Genomic DNA, 19,179 nt, shown 5'->3' on the forward strand with positions numbered 1-19,179 from the left:
AGGATTGATGGGCTGGACAGACTTCTCACTCTATCTACACTGTGTAACTGGATGATGGTTTTGATTAAACTAATCACCAATCAATCCACTCCTAAAATTTCAAATAGTTTAGGTATCTTGGAATTCATCCAGCCCAGCCCCCAAATTTTTCCATGAGAAACCAGAAGTCCAAAAAAGGTAAGTGACTTGCTCATAGTCATATAACTAGTTGGTGGTAGGCTTTAAATCCAATTCTCAGTACTCCTGCCCAGTGTTTTTTCTACTACCAGAAGGTAGAAACTATTTTACTAAAATGTTTCCTCTTCCTATAGTTTCCAAACCTCCCAGGTTGTCATGCCCTAACATTTATTTACTTGTGACCTTGGTATGTGGCCTCTTCAAATGGAGTTTCCTCAGATGATGTCATGTTGTTATGGCCCTCTGATATCCCCATTCCTTGTACAGACAACTTGTTTCCCTGATATGTGCACTTCAAACCTGATAGAGCTTTAACTCTACCCTCTCCTTCAAATAGCCTGATAACCCATGGCTTTTGGCTTAAACTTGGGGATTCTTCATCGTCTTCATTTGTTAGTTTCACTCTTCGAAAGGTTTAAGGTTAAGTGCCTCTTAAGTACCTAACCTTTTTTAGCACTCTTGCTATTCCTTTATTTTGTTAGCCTCTCAAGTTACTAAAGAAACCCTTATTGCAGACTCTTTGAACCCAATCTTCTGTCTCAACCCTGAACAGATGGTTCCCAGGCCTGGGCAGAGCCTCCTCAGCCTTTTTAAGTTGGTGCTTTCCCTGTCAGTTCCTGGCTTCTGCTGCCCTCTAGCAGCCATTAGTAGCATGGCAGGACATGAAACAAAGTCATATTTTTACTGACTTGAATTACTTGATGGGTTATTTAAGCATCAAGTAAAATGATCTTAAAAAAAAAATTCATGACATGCAATTGGTGACACTGTTCTGTAATATCCCCATCCTTGGGCCTGAGTCAGAACCTGGTTTGAAAATTAGGGCTATAAAAATCAAAATAAAATAAAATTAAAATAAAATAAAATAAAATAAAATAAAATATAAAATAAAATAAAATAATAAAATAAAATAGTTGGGGCTATAATGAAGCTAATGGTAATGACTATACATGCAATATATTCTTTTATACCTCAATTTATCTCCCCAATTCATGTCCATCAAGTGTCCAAATCTTTAGTCCCCTCACCTGCTCAACTAAAATCCTTGCCTAGGAACACTTCAAAATGAAGAAGTGACAAAGCATCCAACAATCAGGGATTATTTAAATCAACTTTGGTAACTCTTAATACAGTATATTTTGTGACTATTAAAAACTATGTTTAAAAAACTTCCCCAACTATGGTAAAATAATATAATATTAAGTGTGACAGCTAAACATTAAAAAACGAAGAGGGGCACCTGAGTGGCTTGGTCAGTTATGTGTCAGTCTCTTGATTTCAGTTAAGGTCATGATCATGGGTTGTAAGATTGAGCCTCCATCAGGCTATGCACTGGGCACTGAGCTTGCTTAAGATTCTTTTTCTCCCTCTCTCTCTGGTCCTTCCCCTCTCTTTCACTCAAAAAAGAAGGATGAGGAGGAGAATAAATATTATAGTAAGATCCCAATAATAGAGAAAGAAAGAAAAGAAATGGTCTGAACTGTTAGGTAATAGTTGTTTTTTGTATTATCCCAATTATTTGTATTATTAATTTTTGTATTGTAATGTTTTATAACCATAAAAGCTGCATTCATGTGTGCAAATTGTGAGTCACTCATACCTGACTACAATGTAGACTGAGAGAGTAGGATCTCAAAAAAAAGAGCTACTGTGGTATGTGCAGGTCATCATTGTAGCCAAGGGCATGGGTAGTATTAGTATGGAGAGAGAAAAACGTTATAATGGCAAAACAACATCATATGGTTAGTCACATTATCCTGCTGCTTCTCTGGCTCAAAAATCTGTAGGGAAGATCATCTCTTTTGGTAAATTAAGCCCCCTAAATTGTTCAACAATTTATGTGAAGGCAACTTCAAAAGTGAGTCACCAGATATTGTACTGTTTGAACATGTGAAATCTTGAGAAATGTATGTGAACTATGTGAATTTTTTCAACTAAATGAGATTTTCTGTAAAACCAGTCTGGTGAAATAGGTCAATTTATGTACATGCTTTGTACATGAACAATACTGAGCAAGATACAGAGTGGGAATTGCAGTGTCAACCTTCACAAATATTTTTAAGGTTTCTTACATATATCCTCAATATCATTCTAGAAAGTTTGTACCAGTTTGTATCAGTATGGGTATGGAAAAGATGAGAAAGGTTGCAAGTTATGTACATTTTCTAGTATACTTGTTGCAAATATGCTGCTCTAATTCAAAACAAATAAAAAAAAGAGGGAAAGAGTCTGCTCTAATAAGAATAATCACACCTGCTCTTATTTTTCTACAAATATTCTACTCAAATTTTGGTGCTTCCTAATTGTGAGCAGCGAATTTCTTGCCACCCATCCCATGTGCGCAAGAATGCATCATGTCATAGTAGGTGAGTGCTAATGCCCTAAAGAAGGAGCTACTGAGCACAATTATGTCCTTTGAATGTTCTTAACATTCATTTTAAGAAGGTATATTTGGTAAAAGAAAACATTTAAAAGAATATTTTTCTTGGTCTCTTTTATTCTCCCCTCACATTTCATTGGTTGACTAAATATAGGTTTCCCAATATTTTTCCGTAGTAATTTCTAAATCCATCATTAAGGAAGATGTGAATTCCCCAAGAGGCATAAATGCTAGGTTTCCTCTTTACTTTTTTTTTCTTCAACAATTCAACAACTACTTGTTGAATGTCTGTTATGAGCCAGGCATTTTTCTGGGAATTGGGGATAAAACAGTGAACAAAACTGACCAAAGAGAAAAAAGAAAAAAAAAAATCCCTGACTTCCTTAAATTTACATTTCAGTATTTTTAAAGTATTTGTTACCTATATATCTTTGATTCTTATACTCTGTATCTATCCAGTCAGCAAATCCCATCAACCCTTCCTTCAAAATATATCCAGAATCTGACCACTCCTCACCATCTCCACAGTTACCACACTTAGTCTAATTTCTCCTCTAAATATCCCAATGGTATTTTAACTGTTCTGCTTGCTTTCAACTTCCCTCTCCCCTACCCACCTACCACCACACACATACATACAGTCTATTCTCAACACAGGAACTAGGATGAACCTTTAAAACAAAAGTTGGATTACATGACTTTGCTGCTCAAAATCCTCCTATGGCCCCCTAGCTCACTTAGAGAAAAGCCAAGACTATACAATGGTCTACAAGGCCTTGCAGAGTCTGTCCTACTGACATCTGTCTGACATCACTTACTCTCTCTCCCTTTCACTGTGTTGTAATGATGGTAGCCTCTCTGCTTTTAACTCACAGGGCATCTTTGTGCCTCAGGACCTCTGCACGAGCTAGTTCCTCTGCCTAAAATACTCTTCTTCAAATATCACATACACGATCCACTCTCTAACCAACTATAGATCTTCCCTCCAATCTAATATTAGCAAGATGTTTCCTGACCACTATATCAAAAATTGCAACCTTGTATTCTTCCTACATTCCTAAATAAGTTTTTCCAAAAGCCCAGAAATGTAGTCACCTATGCAGGGTTGGGCTGGGAGAAGCAGCAGACCTGTGTGTTATTACTTAGCAATCTATGAGTTGCAGAGGCCATCTGTGGAGGGAGCACTGAGAGAGGAAGCTTGGAGCAGCATGTTGAAGTCTCCACAAGATAAAGTGGTGAAGACTAAAGAGTTTTGCCCTGGTAGCAGCAACAAGAGATTGGTTCTATTCAGAAAATATTTATCCAATATGTAAGGTTAAAGGTTATGGCAGCTATGTATCTTATTGGAAAAGAAGGGAGTTACAAAAGGGAGAAAACTAGAATGAACCCTGTGGTGTTGGAAGGGAGCTAGAAGTTAATGTTAACTCATATTTTGAGAATATATAGATATAGAAATGAATATGTACATAAGTAGGTATGTGTGTATATGTATACATATATGAATGCATAGTCATACATGTGACTTTAGCTATGAACATTAAAAATATTTAGGAGCAGCAATACCTCTTTGGCAACAAATATATCTAGCACTCAGATCTTGGTTTCTAAATATCCAATGTCATTTTTCACTTAAGAAATCCAGAGATCCTCAAGAGTGGCTGATTCCAGGGCTAAGCAGAGAAATTACAGAAAGAGCCTGAAGCATCTTTGTATTCCAGAAAGAAAGGAGCACTCAAAGATGCAGTGTTGTCAAAATGATTCAGATGTCAACTTAAAAGAACCTCCATTGGCCAACATGGGAAAAATGTGAGTATCAAATTAAATAATAATGCTAAAAATTATATAAAATTATATTATAAAAACCCATGAGTTTATCCTGATCTAAATTTTTCAAATAGTAAATAAATATAGACAAAAGAAAGATTTTCTCTATAGTAGAACAATGACTAATAAATGTATGAAACTCATAGACCATGATAGTAATTATCAACCAAGAAACATCAATAGATGCTAAAATAGTGGATGAAAGTTAATATGGAATGGGATATTTACATACTCTCAAAATACTTCCCCATAAAATGCTTTTAAATTATGAATGGAAAAAGAATAACCCTGCAATGAAGATGCCTAACAGACATCTCCTTAAGTGATTAAAGTTAATGTTAACAGTTATGAGACAAATTGAAATAACCTCACTTGATTGAAGGCAATAAGAACACAATTTGACTTATGTGGCATTCTTACCAAAAATGTATAATTGGTATCTAATCATGAGGAGTCATCAGACAAACCCACATACTAGAACTTTCTACAAAATGTTTAGCAAATATCTCCAAAAGGTCAAATTTGAAAGTCAAAGAAATAGTGAAAAACTGGTTTTTCCCCAGCTTTACTGAGGTCTAATGGACAAATATAATTGTAAGACATTTAAAGTACATGATGTAATTTTTGGAGAGAGATAGAGTGAAAAGATTTTCTCCATCAATGAAAAACTACTTAGAACACTAGAAAGACAGGACAACTAAGTGCATCCCATCCTTAATAGGGTCTTTTTGTATAAAGAACTTTATTGGGGAGGAGAGAGTCCAAGATGGTGGAGGAGTAGGAGACCTTAGTTTCATCTAGTCCCAGGAATTCAGCTAGATAGCTATTAAATCATTCTGAACATCTGTGAACTCAACCAGAGATCTAAGGAAAGAATAGCTACAACTCTACAAATAGAAAAAGTGGCCACTTTCTGCAAGGTAGGAGGTGTGGAAAAGTGAATCTGAGGTGATATATGTGAAGATAAACTTCAGGGGGAGGAGCCTCTGGCAGCCAGCAACCAAAAAATAATATAATAGCTGAACACAAAATCAGAACCTTTAGAAGTCTGCTCCAGTAAAGGATGCCCCGACTGAAAGGCGCTCAGGCACCAAGCAGGAGTGGAATCCTAGGTGGGACAGTGTGGTCTCAGGATCCACAGGGTCACAGGAAGATGAGGGATGCCTGGGTATCTCAGAATTCCCAACCATCAGAGCAGGGAAACCAGCTGCAATCAGCAAGCCCACGAGTGAGCTCTCAGCTCAGGGTTGCCATAAACCCCGAACCTCGGCACAACTGGCAGCACTGCTCCCCAAGCTAGGGGTCCAATAAATGGCAGGACCAGCAGAAATGGCAAGGCCCCCCTTCCACCCTGAAAGGAGCAATGCGGAATTGCACCACAGGAGTCTGCATTTCTACTGAGATAGAAATGCTCAGTTACAGGCTGGGTGAGCACAAGTGTGGACAGAGACCAGAGAGACAGGAGTGATTGACTGCTTATCGCTCTGGGTGTACTGAGGAGTGGGGCCCCAAGCTTTCACCCTGGGGCTGGAGACTGGGAAGCTGCCATTTTCACTTACATCCTCTAAAGCTACACAGAAAGCCTTCAGGAAACAAAAGCCACATAGAGCAATCCAGAGCACATCACTTAGCCTGGCCCCCTGGCAAGGGCAATGCAGTTCCCCCCAAGGAAAGATACTTGAGAATCAATGCAATAGGCTCCTCTGCCAGAAGATCAGCAAGATCATCCAGCCAAGACCAAGTTTACCAAACTTTGAGAACTGCAAATCCCCAGCAATAGGAGAATATAGCACATAGAATTCATGATTCTTTTTCCCATGATTCTTTAGTCTTTCAATTTTAATTTTTTTCTCTTTCCTTTTACAATTTTGTATTTTATAATCTCTATTTTAAAATCTTTTGTAATTGTTATTCTTATAGTTACGTTCTATCCTTTCATTGTATTTAATTTTAACTTTGTGTGTGTGTATATATATATATAATAAACTCAATAACTTTATGTGTGTGTGTATATATATATATACATATATATATTATATTTCTTTCTTTATAATTTTGGGATGAAATTTCTTCTAACAGACCAAAATATACCGAGAATCTAGTGTATGGTACTGTTCTCTTCACCTGTCTGATCATATTTACCTTTTTGTTTGTTTTTTCTGTTTCATTAAAGTCTTTTTTAATTTTCATCTCCAATTACATTCTATCCTTTATATTATCCAATAATATATTGGATATATATATAAATATATATATATAATATATAAATATATATATATTTATAAACATATATATTTTTTATATAAATATGTAAATATATTATCCAATATATTTAATTTTATTTTTGCATATATTTTTTCTTTCTTTACAATTTTGTTTTTTGTTTTCTTTTCTTTTTTTTTTTTTATTTATGATAGTCACAGAGAGAGAGAGAGAGAGAGAGAGGCAGAGACACAGGCAGAGGGAGAAGCAGGCTCCATGCACCAGGAGCCCAACATGGGATTCGAACCTGGGTCTCCAGGATCGCGCCCTGGGCCAAAGGCAGGCGCTAAACCGCTGCGTCACCCAGGGATCCCTCTTTACAATTTTGAAATGTAGTTTCTTCTAACAAACCAACCAAAATACACTCAGGATATACTATATTGCTCTGTTCTATTCACCTGTTTATATTCCTTCTTTTTTTTCTCTTTTAATATTCATTTTTACAGTTACATTCTATCTTTTCATTGTTTTTATTTATTTATGTACAATGTAAGTTCTTCTTTCATCACAATTTTGGGATCTAGTTTTCTAAAAAAAAAAAAAAATGGGCCAAAATACACACAGGATCCAGTGTTTTGCTCTATTCTGTTCACCTGTCTGATTATATTCCTTCTCTTTTTCCTTCTTTTCAGTTTTGGTCTCTTCTGATGTGTTTAGTGTATATTTCTCTGGGGTCATTGTTTCCATTTTAGTATTTTGTTCTCTCACTCATCTATTCTTCTCTGGGTAGAATGACAAGACAGAAAAACTCACCTCAAAAAAGAGAACAAGAGGGGATCCCTGGGTGGCTCAGCGGTTTAGCACCTGCCTTTGTTCCAGGGTGCGATCCTGGAGTCTCCAGATCGAGTCCCACGTAGGGCTCCCGCATGGAGCCTGCTTCTCCCTCTGCCTGCCTGCTTCTCCCTCTGCCCGTGTCTCTGCCTCTCTCTTTCTCTGTGTCTATCATGAATGAATAAATTTAAAAAAAAAAAGAGAGAGAGAGAGAGAAAGAACAAGAGGGGTAGCCCAGGTGGCTCAGTGGTTTAGCGCTGCTTTCAGCCCAGGGCCTGATCCTGGAGACCCAGGATTGAGTCCCACCTCAGGCTCCCTGCATGGAGCCTGCTTCTCCCTCTGCCTGTGTCTCTGCCTCTCTCTCTCTCTCTCTCTCTGTGTCTCTGCCTCTCTCTCTCCCTCTCTCTCTTTCTCTCTCTCTCATAGATAAATAAAATCTTTTTTAAAAAGAGAGAGAACAAGAGGTAGTACTGACTGCCAGGGACCTAATCAGTATGGATATAAGTAAGATGTCAGAACTAGAGTTCAGAATAGCAATTGTAAAGATACTAGCTGGACTGGAAAAAAGCATAGAAGTCACAAGAGTATGCCTTTCTGGAGAAATAAAAGAAATAAAATCTAATCAAGTCAAAATCAAAAAGGCTATTAATAGACGCAATAAAAAATAGAGGCTCCATTCCTATGATAAATAAGACAAGAGAGAATTAGTGATATAGGAGATAAAATAAAGAAGATATGGAGAATAATATGATATGGAGAATAAAGAAGCCAAGAAAGAGATAACTACTGGATCACAAAGGGAGAATTAAGAGATAAGCGATACCATCAAGCAAAACAACGTTAGAATAATTGGGATCCCAGAAGAATAGGAAAGGGGGTGGGGGCAGAAGGTGTATTGGAGAAAATTATAGCAGAAAACTCCCTAATCTGGGGAAGGAAACAGGCACCTAAGGCCAGGAGACACAGAGAATTCCCCTCAAAATCAATAAAAATAGGTCAACATCCTGACATATACTAGTGAAACTTGCAAATGTCAATGACAAAGAGAAAATCCTGAAAGTAGCTTAGGACAAGAGGTCTGTAACCTACAAGGGTAGAAACATTAGACTGGCAGAAGACCTATTCACAGAGACCTGACAAGCCGGGAAAGACTGGCATAATATATTCATGGTGTTAAATGAGAAAAATATGCAGCCAAGAATACTTTATTCAGCTAAGATGTCATTCAAAATATAAGGAGAGATAAAAAGCTCCCAAGACAAACAGAAACTAAAAAATTCGTGGCCATCAAACAAGTCCTACAAGAAATATTAGAAGGGATCCTTTAAGCAAAAAGAGAGCCCAAAAGTAAAATAGAACAGAAAGGAACAGAGACTATATACAGAAACAGTGACTTTACAAATAATACAATGGCACTAATCATTCAATAGTTACTCTAAATGTAAATGGGCTAAATGCCCCAATCAAAGACACAAGGTAACAGATTGGATAAAAAAGCAAGACCAATCAACATGCTGTCTGCAAGACACTCATTTTAGACCCAAAGATACCTCGAGATTGAAATTGAAGGGGTGGAAAACCATTTATCTTACTAATGGACGTTAAAAGAAAGTTGGGGTGGCAATCCCTATATCAGACAAATTAGATTTTAAACCAAAGACTGTAATAAGAGATGAAGAAGGACACTATATCATAATTAAAGGGTCTATCCAACAAGATCTAACAATTGTAAATATTTATGCCCCTAACATGGGAGCAGCCAATTATATAAGCCACTTAATAACAAAATTAAAGAAACACATCGATAATAATACAGCAATATTAGGGGACTTTTACACCCCACTCACTGCAATGGACAGATCGTCCAAGCAGAAGATCAATAAGGAAACAAGAGCTTTGAATGTCACACTGAACTAAATGGACTTCACAGGTATATTCAGAACATTCCATCCTAAAGCAACAGAATACATATTCTTCTTGAGTGCACAAGGAACATTCTCCAAAATAGATCACATATTAGGTCACAAATTAGGTCCCAACCAGTACCAAAATAATGGGATCATTCCCTGCATATTTTTGGATCACAATGTTTTAAAACTGGAACTCAATTGCAAGAGGAAATTTGGAAAGAACTAAAATACATAATGACTAAAGAGCATCCTGCTAAAGAATGAGTCAACCCGGAAATTAAAGAAGAATTTTTAAAATTCATGGAAACAAATGAAAATGAAGACAAAACTGTCCAAAACCTTTGGAATGCAGCAAAGGTGGTCCTAAGAGGGAAGTATACAGCAATATAAGCCTTTCTCAAGAAACAAGAAAGGTCTCAAATACACAACCTAACCTTGCACCTAAAAGAAGTGGAGAAAGAACATCATATAAAGCCAAACCCAGTAGGAGAAGAGAAATAATAAAGATTAGAGCATAAATCAATGAAATAGAAACCAAAAGAATGATAGAACAGATCAATGAAATTAAGAACTGTTTCTTTAAAAGAATCAATCAGATTGATCCCTGGCCATACTTATCAAAAAGAAAAGATAAAGGACCCAAATAAATAAAATCATGAATAAAAGAGTAGAGATCACAACCAACACCAGAGAAATACAGACAATTATAAGAACATATTATGAGCAACTATATGCCAACTAATTAGGCAATCTGGAAAAAAATAGATGTATTCCTAAAGACATATAAACTACCAAAACTGAAACAGGAAGAAATAGAAAACCTGAACAGACCCATAACTGGCAAGGAAATTGAAGCAGTAATCAAAAATCTCCTAACAAACAAGAATCCAGGGCCTCATGGCTTCCCAGAGAAACTCTAGCATATGTTTAAAGAAGAATTAGTACCTATTCTTCTGAAGCTGTGTCAAAAAAAAGAAATGAAAGGAAAACTTCCAAACTCTTTCTATGATGCCAGCGTTACCATGATCCCAAAACCAGACAAAGACTCCACCGAAAAGGAGAGTTACAGACAAATATCCTTGATGAACATAGATGCCAAAATTCTCACCAAAATACTAGCCAATAGGATTCAACAATACATTAAAGGGATTATTCACCACAATCCAGTGGGATTTATTCCTGAGCTGCAAGGATTGTTCAACATCCACAAATCAATCAATGTGAGACATTACTTTAATAAAAGACAAGACAAGACCCATATGATCTTCTCAATAGATGCAGAGAAAGTATTTGACAAAGTACAGCATCCTTTCTTAATTAAAATTCTTCACAGTGTAGGGATAAAAGAACATACCTCAGTATCATAAAAGCCATATCTGAAAAGCCTACAATGAATATCATTCTCAGTGAGGAAAAACTAAGAGCTTTTCCCCTTATGACAGGAACATAGCAGGGATGTCCACTATCACCACTGCTGTTCAACATAGTACTAGAAGTCCTAGCCTCAGCAATCAGAAAACAAAGAGAAATAAAAGGCATCTGAATCAGCAAAGAAGAAGTCAAACTCTCACTCTGCAGATGACATGATACTCTATATGGAAAAACCCAAAATATTCCACCCCAAAATTGCTAGAACTCATATAGGAATTCAGCAATGAGGCAGGATATAATATCAATGCACAGAAATCAGTTGCATTTCTATACACTAAAAGTGAGACAGAAGAAAGAGAACTTAAGGACTTCATCTCATTTATAATGACACCCAAAGCCATAAGATACCTAGAAATAAACCAAACTGAAGAGGAAAGGGTCTGTATTCAGAAAACTATTGAACACTCATGAAAGAAATTGAGAATGACACAAAGAAATGGAAAAGCATTCCATGCTCATGGATTAGAAAAACAAATATTCTTAAAATGTCTATGCTACCTAGATCAATCTATATATTCAATGCAATCCCTATAAAAATACCATCAATTTATTTCACAGAGTTGGAACAAGTAATCTTAAAATTTGTATGGACCCAGAAAGTCCCTGAATAGCCAAAGGAATGTTGAAAAAGAAAACCAAAACTAATGGCATTACAATTCTGGACTTCAAGCTCTATTGCAAAGTTCTACCATCAAGATAGTATGATAATGGCACAAAAACACATAGATCAATGGAACAGACTTAAAAAAAAAACAGAAATGGGCCCTCAGATCTATGCTTAACTAATCTTAACAGGAAAATATATCCAATGGAAAAAAAAAACAGTCTCTTCAAGAAATGGTATTGGGAAAACTGGACAGTCACACACAGAAGAATGAAACTGGATCATATCCTCACACCATACACAAAAATAGACTCAAAATGAATGAAAGACACAAATGTGAGGCAGGAAACCATCAAAATCCTAGAGGAGAACACAGGTAGTAACCTCTGTGTCCTCAGCCACAGCAAATTCCTCCTAGATACATCTCCAAAGGCAAGGGAAACAAAGACAAAAATGAACACTTGGGATTTCATCAAGATAAAAAGCTTTTGCACAGCAAAGTAAACCATCAACAAAACCAAAAGACAATTGACAGAATGGGAAAAGATATTTGCAAATGACACATCAGATAAAGGGCTAGTATCCAAAATCTATAAAGATCGTATTAAACTCAACACCCAAAGACCAAAAACTCCAATTAAGAAATGGGCAGAAGACATGACCAGACATTTCTCCAAAGAAAACATACAAATGGCCAACAGACACATGAAAAAAATGCTCAACATCACTCAGTATCAGGGAAAATACATATCAAAACCACAATGAGATATCACCTCACACCATCAGAATGGCTAAAATGAACAAGTCAGAAAATGACAGAAGTTGGTGAGGATGCAGAGAAAGGGGAACCCTCTTACATTCTTGGTGGGAATGCAAGCTGGTGCAGTCACCCTGGAAAACAGTAGGGAGATTCCTCAAAAAGTTGAACAAAGAGCTATCCTACAACCCAACAATTGCACTACTGGGTATTTACCCCAAAGATATAAATGTTGTGATCCAAAGGGGCACTGTATGCCAATGTTTATAGCAGCAATGCCCACAACAATCACACTGAGCAAAGAACTCAGATATATATCAACAGATAAATGGATAAAGAAGATGTGAGATGATAGATAGATAGATAGATAGATAGATAGATAGATAGATCTCAAATGGAATAGTACTCAGTCATCAAAAAATGAAATCTTGACATTTGCAGCAATGTGGATGGAACTAGACAATATTATGCTCGATAAAATAAGCCAATCAGAGAAAGACAATTATCACATGATCTCACTCATATGTGTAATTTAAAAAACAAAATAGAGGATTATGGGGAAGAGAGGTAAAAAAAACCAAGATGAAATCAGAGAAGGAGACAAATCATAAGAGACCTGTAATCACATGAAACAAACTAAGGGTAACTGGAGGTGAAGGGGGTGGAAGGATGGGGTAACTGGATAATGTACATTAAGTAGGGCACATGATGGAATGAGCACTGGGTATCATACAACACTGATAAATCACTGACCTCTACCTCTGAAACCAATATGTTAATTGCATTTAAATAAGTTTTTAAAAAAACATTGGGACAACTGATGAAACTGTATGAGCAGTGAAAAATCAGTGTTAATTTCTTGATTTTGATGGCTATTTTGTGATTATGTAGGAGAAAGTCCTTGTGTATTGTAATCAGGAGTGATAGCAACTTACTCTAAAATGGTTCTTGGGATCCCTGGGTGGCGCAGCAGTTTGGCACCTGCCTTTGGCCCAGGGCGCGATCCTGGAGACCCGGGATCGAATCCCACATCAGGCTCCCGGTGCATGGAGCCTGCTTCTCCCTCTGCCTGTGTCTCTGCCTCTCTCTCTCTCTCTCTCTGTGTGACTGTCATAAATAAATAAAAAAATATTAAAAAATAAATAAATAAATAAATAAATAAATAATAAATAAAATGGTTCTTGAAAACAGAAATGTCATGCATTATTCTCATTTTTTTCCTGTTAAGTTTAAAGTTATTTCTTAATAACTAAAATTGTAAATTCACCCATTTCCCTCTTCACATTATTTTTCTTCAGAGTGCTTATCAACTTCTGATCTACAACACATTACTTGTTATTGTCTGCCTTCCTCTATTGGAATATAGACTACAGAAATTTTTATATTACTTTTACTGCTCTATTCTAGCACCTTCCACAGTGTCTGATCCATAGATGATGCTCAAGAAATATTTGTCCAGTGAATTGACTCTTCCTATCTCCCAGGTATAGATTACCTAGAGCCAGTTAGCAGGCACAGTTCCATTCCATGACACCCATAGAAAAAGAATCTCTTCTCCAAAAGAAACAATGTGTAGAAATAAGGAAATGAAGATCTACCTACACCTAGACAAACACAGATTTACTATAGAAGAGTTCCACCCACTAGAACCAGAGATTCCCAAACTCCTTCAGTTTCATTGGTAGTTTTGAATAATGAAATAGACCAGAGCAGTCAATTTTTCTAAAAAAAAAGAAACTGCTTATAAGTCAATTCAAGTTCTCTCTTTTTCAAGCCAGATTTCTAAAAAAAAAGAAAAAGAAAAAGAAAGAAAGAAAAGAAAAAATATGTTCTGGATTGGAATAGACAATTTTTTTAATCTTCTACCCATCTCATCAAAGATTTTAATGGTCTTAGGGAAAATATAAGTCAAGGTAAAATCATCTTGACTGATGATCTTGTTAAATCATCTTGAGGGTTTTAAATGTACACTGAGAAAAAAATGATATTTCCATTTGTAAGAGAATTCATTTGAAGTTATGCTTTTACCTTTTTTGTGTTTTCTTTATTAGCCATACAGTTCTTCAGAATGTACTTAAATTGATATGAGAATATTATGGGAAGAATCAGGAGTATTATAGCATAAAAATATGAATCTTATAGTCAGAAAAACAGAGACTTATTCCAGCTTTATCAATTATTAGCAGCTTAATCTTAGGCAGATTATTTAACCTTTCTAAGGTTAAATAAGACACTTTCTAAGTGTCTATTTCCTAATTATAAAACTTATAGACCAATTTTAAAGATAAAATACATATATATGTATAATACATATACATATGTATATGTAAAATACATATATGTGTATCTTTGCATATATATATATATATATATATAGAGAGAGAGAGAGAGAGAGAGCTTTTAGCACAGGGCCTGCATGTAATGATAAATATGTAAATATTAGCTTTTTGCTGTATATGTAATTGAAATATAAACTTCATATATAAAATACAAATATACAATGAACCTAATTAAAGGGAAATACATAAACAGAGTTTTTTTTCTGAGTTTCATTCTAATAAAGTTTTTTCATTTTCTGTAATTCATATTAACATATCCTTGAAAAATAATATTGTAGAGTGATATAAATGTAAAGATGCAGCTTTGACTTTGCATTGTTAATATTTATGAGAAGCTCAAATTTTATGTAGAAATTATATTATCTCAATTTGAAATTGACTTGTAAAATATGACATTTCATTTTCATTTGCACACATTTTATCTCTCACTGATTAAATAATTTCCCAAATCAGCTTGAATTTGTCATATCTGTTTATAGCTAAAGGTAACAACCAAATTGTTTTGGGCTAATTTACATAGTAAGTATAGTGGAATTGTTATTCTATATAATGCATCAGATATGGATTAGTTCAATAAAATGCTAAAGAATTTAATAATGTAAGTTGATTTTGTGATCTGTATACATTGGTATTCAAATTAAATTAAATGCTAAAATAATGTTTTAAAGCAAGCTTTACACAGGCTACTTGTTCTCTTTTTCAGCTAACATAGTTCTATAACATAAGCTTAGTCTCATATTAAATCTGGTTTTGTAGAGCTAGTCCCAGTTGCTTCTGATTCATTTTACTCTAAAGTTGGGTAGCAAAATATTTCCAGTCCTCAGACCTAGTCTTGAGTTTCAAGTCTTCCAGCTTATCTCAAACCCAACTAATGTCAGGAAAGCTTATAATGATTGATGATGTAAAGATGGTTAATAAATACCTCAGCAGCTACAGCACAGAGGCTCAGTGCAATGTCATTTTAATTGTGTATTAATTATCTGCTAGAGTCTAGATCTTGGAGGAGCAATTAAGCTTGCAATAAATATTAGGTCTCTAGATAGATAGATAGATGATAGATGATAGATAAATAGATAGATAGATAGATAGATAGATAGATAGATAGACATAGAGATAGAGATAGATATAGATAAAGATGTAGACCAAGATATATATAAAACTTTTATATATTCAAATTTTCCAAAATTAAGCTGCCAAACCAAAGACTTTTGTGCATTTTATTCTAAGATGTCCTACAATAACAATATTCTTACTACAATCCACCCATGTCCGCTGGTGGTGGCAGGGTAGGTAGGGGAAAGATGTCAGCCTAGGATGTCATCACACAGGGGCTCAGGCAGAAAAAGTCTCCATCTCTATGTTCCAAGCTAAAAAGAAAGGACAACAGCAAGTCACATAAAAACTCTAACATTTTACCCAGAAATGATGTTATTGCTCACATTGCATTGACCAAAGCAAGATACATGGTCCCATCAAGTTTCAAAGGTACAAGAAAAACAATTCTACCATACACCATAAAGGAGAGAACTGGAAAAACTTGGTTAACAACATGAAAGACCACCATAATATGCCCAACACCACATAAAATATCCCATTCATTGTTCTTCCACAGGCAAAATGCACTCATCACTTCCTCTTGGAGTCAATTCAAAAGTCATGGCATCAAGTTCAGAGCTCATGCTCTTTGGGTGATGTACAAAAAACTCTGCACCAGAGATTAATAGAAAGTATTTTATGTGGCTTCTTTTGATCCAGAGGCTATAAAATAAAATGGTAAGTTTTTATTCCCAAAAACCCAATATACAACAGTGAAGCAGGGCAGGATAATCAAAAATAAATACATTCACAAAGGTAAAAAAAAAAAAAAAAGTGTAGAAGACATTGGTCCTTAGCAATTTTGAAATCTTCAAGGCAGAATTCTGAGGACCTCCTTAAGAGGTGAGAAATGATTGTTGATTAAACATTGATTTCAGTTAGAAATCAGAAAATAACACCCTTCTTATTTTCTTTATGATCCCTGGCTCATCCTTTGGGATATTCTTCTCTCCCCTTAGTTTCTTTGGCCACACATAGAGTGAGCATCAAGATATACACACTTCATGAAGTTTGAGGAGCTTTCTCCTGCCCATAGATGAAATATATTAAGCCTCAAACAGTCACTTTTTGTACTCTAGGATAATAGTTTACCAGAACCACTTTCTTACAATCACAACAAATGTTTTATCTTTTTTATTCTAGTCACTTCAATGTGCCAAGAGCCACAGCCATAATTCAATTCTGGACATATTTCTTTAATTTATTTGTTTTGTTTGTTTTGCTTTTTTGCCACCATGTATTACCCACTTTCAATACAATTATGTATTCTATGAATACACTATCAAGAGGATAACCACTTTAATCTTTTGTTAAGCAAGCCTTTTTTGCTCAATCTGGAGTATGTACTGAATGCTTCCTTATGCCACTCATGAGTTTTAGCAATGAATATAATTAGCAAACATCAAGGTTTGATCCTTAATTTATAGTTCAATTTTAATAGTCTTATCATTTTGTATTAGTTGGGATTGTGAAGCATCCGTTTGTCCAGTTCTATAAGTTTCTAAATTTATGGACTCATTCTATTCTCTTTAATCCCTGCTTGTAAGTAGACCAATTCTTTTTTGATCTTGTTTCTATCTTGTAATACCTTGTCAAATGCAATCAAGAGAAGCTCACATTTATAATAGTTTCTTTAAAACCTCTTCCCTAAGAATAAGAAATTCATTTGGTTCATGATTTTCCTTCTAAGTCATTTCATGTAATATTTCCTTAAGAGCTTTACTACAGTAATATGTTGTTTTCTATCCCTTTAGTCTCCAATAACCATTTTTGAAGGTTAACTTCAAATGCCTAAGCCAATGTCACATATTTTAGATTTTTGTATTATGACAGTGTTTACTTCTGGTACCAATTTTCTATAAGGTAGACTTCACTATGCTGTAGTAATAAATTCGGTAATGATCAGGATTTCTAGGGGATATGGTGGTGTAGAAGGAACCTACACCTCATCCCACAGATACAGATAACAGCCACATCTGAGTAAATAACCCAGAAAATTACTGGAACAATGGCAGAACAAACTCTGCACAGCTAAATGTAGAGAAGAGGCCACACTGAAGAGGGTATGAAAAGTAGAGACAGAGTCAGGAGATAGACTTCAGGACTATCCACAAGAGGGAGAGACACTTCAGGGACAGGGAGGGAGGACAACAGAATTTCAAGCCAGGGATCCCACATGGGGAAGACGAATCACCATGTTTGGCTTTGAAAACCAAAGAGACCAAATTTCATGATTCTTACAAACAGAGGGGTTAAAAATCAGCAGTCTCCCGGAAAGATGAGAGGAAACTGAGTCACCACCCTTAAAGAAATAACAACAAATAGTCCTGTGGAGACACAGCATTGAAGCAGCAGTTTGAAAAATGCCTAAGGTATATAATGATGACATTTGTTTACTAATCTCAGAGTGTGTGCTGGAGGATCATGGATCATTGAGAGACTTCTCTAGAAACAAAGGAGCTGGCAGACATATTTGCCTCCCCTACATCTCAGCCTATATACACGAACACCTGCAGAAACCAAATGTGGTGCTAACACTTGCTACCTAACTTGTTAACAGCATATCCACCCATGCCTTTTCCTGTAGACATGCCTTCCTCTAGCCAGAACCCAGTTCCAGGCCGCTCCCAGAGAAGACCCATGCAAACCTTTCTAATACTGCCACCCTGCTCCACATGCTTCTGCTGATCTATCCCTTCTAAACTGGCTTGCCATGGTTGCTTGGCAGCTGAAGATCTCCTCCATCCAGCACAAAACTTGCTGGCACCATATGTTCCACCTCTGCATTTTCTTGCAGTTCAGTACTACTGCATCTCTGGCAAATTCCTGGTCTGACTCAACTAAATCCCAAGGCAGCCCCAGATTGGCTGACTAACACAGGGACCAAACCCTGCCCACAACTGGCAAAAGGAGCCATTGGAGATGACTGGACTGAAGGCAAAAGTGCCTCAGCCACATTAGGGTAAACACAACACACATAGGAGACACTCTGAAGCACAAGGTTCTGGTGAACAGGGGGGCAGTGAAGGAACTCTGCAAGGCACTATAGGAACTCTTCTTCATAAGCCCACTATTTTCAAGAGAGGAGATGTAGCTGACTTTCATAACACAAAGAAGTAGACACAGAATAAGACAAAATGAGGAGACAGGGGAATATGTCCCAAAAGAAAGAACAGGACAAAACCACAGCAAGAGATCTAAATAAAATTGAGATGTGTGCTTGATAGAGAATTTAAAGTAATAGTAAAGATACTCACTGGACTTGAAAAGAATGGAGGACCTCAGTAAGACCCTTAACAAAGAGATAGATGACATAACAAAGAACGAGCTCAATAAATGAAATTAAAAATATACTAGAGGGAATAAATAGACCAGGAGAATCAGAAGATGGGGTCAGTGACCTAGAGGACAGAGTAGTGGAAAGGAATCAAGCAAAACAGGAGGAAGAGAAAAATAAGAGTAAAAAAGGAAAATAGATGTAAAGAACTCAGAAATACCATCAAGCATAATAACATTTGCATTATAGGGATTCCAGAAGGAGAAGAGAGAGAAAAGAAGCCAGGACAATTTATTTGAATAAATAGTAGGTGAAAACTTCCTGAATCTGGAAAAGGAAACAGAAATCCAGA

At 36.0% G+C, this 19,179-nt stretch overlaps 1 long non-coding RNA gene across 1 annotated transcript in view; it reads right to left on the bottom strand.

Annotated features, from left to right (window-relative positions):
- LOC112674802 (uncharacterized) overlaps nucleotides 1-19,179 on the bottom strand; it is an 87,435-nt gene that overhangs the window by 59,522 nt on the left and 8,734 nt on the right. The window contains exon 2 of the long non-coding RNA XR_003145576.3: nucleotides 15,709-15,822. This is a non-coding gene — a long non-coding RNA (uncharacterized LOC112674802). The remainder of the gene's footprint in view (nucleotides 1-15,708; nucleotides 15,823-19,179) is intronic.

This window comes from Canis lupus, chromosome 14, assembly GCF_003254725.2.
Source record: "Canis lupus dingo isolate Sandy chromosome 14, ASM325472v2, whole genome shotgun sequence".
In the NCBI taxonomy this organism is placed as follows: domain Eukaryota; kingdom Metazoa; phylum Chordata; class Mammalia; order Carnivora; family Canidae; genus Canis; species Canis lupus.